A 6,585-nucleotide genomic window follows, 5' to 3' on the forward strand; every position below is an offset into this window, starting at 1 on the left:
CACGCATTTCGAGGCACTTCATTTTCATCCATCGGCCTCTTATGTGAGTGTGGCTGAGGCTCTCTCATGTTAGTATAAGTCCATGTTGCATTCTCTATGCCATTTTAGCATTTGCATTGCATATACCATTGCCTCGGTTTGCGTGCCCTTGTGCACGCATTTCGAGGCACTTCATTTTCATTTATCGGCCTCTTATGTGAGTGTGGCTGAGGCTCTCTCATGTTAGTGTAAGCCCATATCCTATTTCCATGTCATTTGCATTGCATTCTGTCATTTTCTCGGTTTGCGTGCCCGTGTGCACGCATTTCGAGGCATCTCATTTTTACAGCATAGTGCATACTAGGTTGTATCTTAGATCGCATTCTGTCATTTTCTTAGTTTGCGTGCCCGTGTGCACGCATTTCGAGGCATCTCATTTTTACAGCATAGTGCATACTAGGTTGTATCTTAGATCGCATTCTGTCATTTTCTCGGTTTGCGTGCCCGTGTGCACGCATTTCGAGGCATCTCATTTTCATAGCATTGTGCATGTTAGGATTGTATCTTAGTCGCATTTCATGCATGTCATGCATATTGCATCGTGTTCGGAATAGGAGTTAGCCCGGGCACGGGAAACGAGGTGCATTTCGTACTCCGAGTGACGGAACGTATCTCAATTCCCTAGTCACCGACACTCCGGATTACCCATGATAGAGTTAGGTTCTTGTTGTGTTTTCATGTGCATTGATTCTATATTGAGTTGTGCAATTCGACTCCTCGGCCATCATGCCTCGGTATGCGTGATTGGTGGTACGAGGATCGAGGCATGCATATATTTGTGAAAATACATTGCTAGGCCCCTTTCCTGCTCTCTGTTGCAGCAAAATGAAGAATCAACAACTTTTCGGAGCTCGGCACGCTTTCCAAGAATAACTGCTAAACAGAGGCTAATTGGGGCATCCCGGTGGATTTCCGCGCAAGACAATCCGGACATGCATCATCCATCAGAAGCAAGGCAGTCCCTGGCTTGCATGCCAGTTTTACAGTTTTCCTTAGTTAAATCATTAATTAATTAGGAATTTGTATATTATTTGGACTGTAATATTCTTTTATTTGGGACTGTATATTTATTCGGACCCTCTGCGCGAGGGCATAACTGTAATAAGTGTGCATGTGTGTGTTGTATGTCTTCCAACCCCACGTCTTTCTCCCTTTTATTTATCCACTTATGATGGTTAGATTAGGGCATGTTTAAATTAGCATACAGTATGACAGCATGTTTGCATCATTCATCTGTTTTACATGCATCGGGCTCGGCGCATCATACTAACTGCATTGTATTTCAATTTCAAAGTTGAATACGTGTTAGCTGTAGCATTTCATATGCCATGTTTAGAATAGTCGAGCCTATTTTAGTTGCATTTTTGCATGTGTTGCATTAGGCATTTCTGTATAATTAGGATCATGCATGGATTTCTAATTAGCTTCCTTTTTTGGCTTGGAGTACCCGGTAAGCTTTATGCTTTAGCATCCTTGCATGCATGTGAGTGAATGCCATGATAGCATGCTTACCATGAGGCAATATGCTTATGTGATATAACTGCCTGAATGCCTGTGGGTGAAGGTTGGGTTACTTAAATTGGAATAAATCATTAAAAGTTTCAAGCCTACCTGCGGGTAGCAAACCGTTTTCAAAAAGCGAACATGAAATGTTTTGTTCCCATTCAGGCGACTCAGTCTATACTTGTATGCTGTGCGCATCACATAGTAACCTAGGCTAATAACCGGAATAAGAACACACAATGTTTTCAAAAATAGATATCATGGTTAGTAGAGGCCGATCTTTGATCGGGCGAGCGGGGGTGCTCACGAAGTGACCTTCCCCAATCGTACCCAAGTTCCCGAGCCGAGGCAACTTTGGTGATGACGGACACGTGGCCTTTGGCACAGAGTCAGGGTTTCCTAAATTTCCCATTAAAAAACATTTAGGTGGCGACTCTGTATCTGGCAAAGCAGTCCATGTTTGGCACTTCTTTCAAAAAATCTGTTTTTTCTCAAAACGATTTGCCGGATTTGGACTCTTTGGTTCAGACTTAGAACCGTGACAAATTTGAGAGTCCTGAGCTGTAGTGACCCCAAAATGAATGGAACGGGAGCTCGTTCCTCCCGGGGCGTTCGGGGACGTCTACACCGGCTAGTAATCCTTAGATTACCAAAGGCCTCCTAACAGATTAGCATATAATAAGGGACTGGAGAAGCAAGAACACAAAAATAAATGGTCTAATGAGCTGTGTCGATAAACATGGGACAGAATATTTCAAAACTCGTATATCTTAATTACACAACATTTACAAAAGTATAATCTCCAGGACCCGACTTTACAGAACAGACAGAGACTGGCATAAATACAAAAACAGCCATGTAACTAGACTTTGATCGGAACCTCCTCGGGAGGCACAACGGTTGGCTGACAAAAACAAAAATGAAGGTCGTCAACTCTGGCCCTGATCACGCACCGGCTCACCTACATACATAATATAAACTGTGAGCGAAAGCTCAGTGAACAATAACAGAGTAAAGGGGTTTCAATGAATGAGTCCGCACAGATTCAGAAATCATAATTCAGTTTCGTATCAAATTCATAATTTGCCCAGATCATATACAGAAATCATAAGTCATGCTTAAGTATACGTAATACATCCATCAGCATTAACAGAGCAGATACAGAACAGATGCAGATGTGAGGGTTACGAATAACCAGTTCCATAAAGGAACCTCCGAATCCGGGTAACAGAGAATAAACACGTTGAGCCCCATGATGGAGCATCCGGTACGGGTAACAGAGTGCAGACAGATTAAGTTCCATGATAGAACCTCCGATACCGGGTAACAGCCAACACATATCACATGATACTAAGGATGTCACGAATACATATCAGAAATTGGACAATCATTCATTGTACAGAACATAACATTTCAGAAAACAATTCTTATTTCATCGTACAAAAAATAAATAAGGTTGAACATAGCTTAACTATGTTATTACTCACAGTTGGCTTCAAGGCAGACAGACGGAGCAAACTAGTCAAACGGTATACGACACGTGACCTACATAACACATAACAGATACACACTTGAAACACACGTTCTAATTGCACATAACTTATGTCGTTTGCTCTTGGTGTGTTTCTAACCTTTAGTCCTCATTATGGAGTCTTAAACATGGCCTAGGAATGCCTAGGATGAAATGAGGATACAGGAATGCATTGGAAAACATTTCTTGAAACTTGCTGAAAATAAGGACCACGCTCAAGCGTGGTTTTCCTCGCTCGAGCGGACATGCGGACAATGAAGCTCTGCTCGAGCGTGACTTTACCCGCTCAAGCGGACTGTAAACTCTTGAAAAAGTACTGGTTGCATGTTTTTCATGCTCGACGGACGCTCGACCCCCACTCGAGCGTGAGACTCAGACCCTCGCTCGAGCGTAGATTCCCTCGCTCGAGTGGACTGCAAAACACAAGAACTTCTGGGTTTATGCATTTCACGCTCGAGCGTAACCCCCGACGCTAGAGCGGAAGTGCATGTACTCAGAGTGCACGCTCGAGTGTAAAGTTCCCCGCTCGAGCGTGGATCAAATTTCTAGAAATTCCATATTTGATCACCAAGCTCAAATTCAACTTTTAAAGCATCCAAAACTCAATTTTCTGGGCCAAAACTTGAGGAAATACATGAAAACTCATAATACAACATGTTTAAATCATTATAACAAGAAATCATGGCCCAAAGGCTTGCCAATTGTACAAAGATTCAACTTTAAACTTAAAATTAATTCATGAACATAACATGCATGTACATTTCTGAGCTAAAGCCCTCCAAAACATGATCAAATGCTACTAAATAACATGAAACTCATTGTGTTTCCAAAATTAAAGTGAACCCAGCACATGCATGAAGGAATTCTTGAAAATCAATCTTCAAAATGCTATGAAACATGCATGCATGCATGGATTGATCTACTTCCCTACTCCTTAAGCTTGATTCTCACATCTTATAGCTCAATTTACTTGAATTCATGCATGAACAACTTAAATCCACAATTAAAAGAATGAATTTCCTACCTTAAGTCTTGAATTCCAAGTGTAGGAGCTTTAAACATGCAATTCTCCTTCAATTCCTCTAACTCTTCAAGCTAATCTCTAGATGAATTCAATTTTTCCTTCCAACTCTCTCTCTCCCTCACGTTGGGCATCAAGGAAATGGAAGAGTGAAATGAAAACATAACCTTAGTGGGGTCAAAATGGCCTTGTAGGTAGTAGTTTAACAAAACTAATCAAATGGCATTATTTTAATCGAATTTAATCGCTCCGAACCGAATTTTAATTAAACCCACCATAAATTCCTATAAATCCTAATTAGCACATAAATCAAGTCAATTTCTAATTCGGACGCCGATAAGGCTTTTAATTCGCAAATCGAAACTAAAACGTGAACAGATCTTTCTACACCTAATAGATATAAACACAACAATGCAGCACACACATGCATTTTAATTCAGAATTTCACCTTAATTACTAATTAGGCATAATTAATCATGGATTAACGTTAATCAGAGGTCGGGGTTGTTACAGTCTTCCCCCCTTAAAAGAGTTTGGTCCTCCAAACTCGATTTACCTTCGTTCTGGGACAACATTGGGTCCAATGGGAACAAATCTGGATATCTCTTCATCATGTCTTCTTCTGTTTCCCAGGTGGCATAGGTCCCTCCGTGGTTTTGCCAATCAACTTTTACCAGCGGTATTTCTTTGTTCCTCAATCATTTGATCCGACGATTCACAACCTGAATTGGTCTTTCTTTGTAAGTGTAGTCGTCCTTCAAGAGCACATGTGTTGGTTCAATAACATGAAGCGGATCCCTCAAATACTCTCGAAGCATCGATACATGAAATACATTGTGCATATGCTCCATTACCGGAGGTAAGGCTACGCGATACGATACTGGGTTGATCTTTTCAAGGCCTTCATAAGGTCCAACGTACCTTGGCGCTAACTTGCCCTTAACACCAAACCGAGTTTGACCCCTCATCGGGGTCACCTTTATGAACACATGGTTCCCAACTTCATATTCCCTATGTCTTCTTTGGACATCAGCATAGCTCTTCTGCCGACTCTGTGCGGTTTTCAAACGTTACTGGATCAGTTTCACTTTCTCGGTTGTTTCTTGCACAAGTTCTGGTCCCAACAAAGGTCTATCACCTACTTCAACCCAACATATCGGAGAACGGCATTTTCTTCCATACAAAGCTTCGTAAGGAGCCATTCCAATGCTTGAATGGTAACTGTTGTTGTACACAAATTCAGCTAATGGCAAATAGGTCTCCCAATTTCCTTGGAAGTCTAATACACACATTCTGAGCAGATCTTCTAAAGTTTGGTTAGTTCATTCAGTTTGTCCATCTGTCTGTGGGTGATAGGCACTACTCAACCTTAGTTCTGACCCCAAAGATTGTTGCAAACTCTGCCAAAATCTTGACACAAACTTCGAATCCCTGTCAGATACAATAGATATCGGTACACCATGCAATTTCATAATTTCGTTCACATACAAGTTAGCTAATTTATCCGCATTATAACTAGTCTTGACAGGCAGAAAATGGGCAGACTTAGTTAAACGGTCTACAATGACCCAGATAGAATCCATACCTCGAGAAGAGCGAGGCAATCCCACTACAAAATCCATGGTTATGTGCTTCCATTTCCATTCTAGTATTGGGAGTGGTTGTAACAAACCAGCGGGTCGTTGATGTTCAGCGTTAACCTGTTGGCAATGTAGACATCTAGCCACAAAATCTGCAATACTCTTTTTCATTCCAGGCCACAAAAAATTCTGTTTTAAATTGTGATACATTTTCGTATTCCCTGGGTGTATGGCAAACTTGCTGCTGTGAGCCTCAGTCATAACACGTTTTCTCAAATCACAACAATCGGGTACACAAAGACGGTTTTGAAATTTCAGCACGTCATTCTCAAACACAAATCCTGGCTTCGCCTTTGAATCAAATTCTTCTATGATCTTTTTCAAGTACTCATCTCCACATTGCTTCTGCTAATCTCTTCAAGAATAGTAGGTTAAGCGGAAATAGCTGTTAAAATCCCACCTTATTCTTGCACAACAATCTCAATCTTCTTCTGTTCTAGGTCATCCAGCAATTCTTTTCGATTGGATAGCAAACATGATAAATTTGCACTGGATTTTCGGCTCAAGGCATATGCTATGGTATTAGCTTTCCCTGGGTGATACAAGATCTGTAAGTCATAATCTTTGATTAGCTTTAACCATCGCCTCTGTCTCATGTTCAATTCCTTTTAGGTGAAGAAATATTTCAAGCTTTTATGATATATATACACCTCACAAGTTACCCCATACAAGTAGTGACGCCAGATTTTCAAAGCAAACACCACAGCAGCGAATTCAAGATCGTGTGTTGGATAATTCTTTTCATGAGGTCGGAGTTGTCGTGAAGCATAGGCAATCACTTTTCCGTTTTGCAGTAACACACACCCCAAACCTTTGTAGGAAGCATCACTGTAAACTTGAAACCCATCAAT

This window comes from Camellia sinensis, chromosome 10, assembly GCF_055761805.1.
Source record: "Camellia sinensis isolate YWXY chromosome 10, ASM5576180v1, whole genome shotgun sequence".
NCBI lineage: Eukaryota > Viridiplantae > Streptophyta > Magnoliopsida > Ericales > Theaceae > Camellia > Camellia sinensis.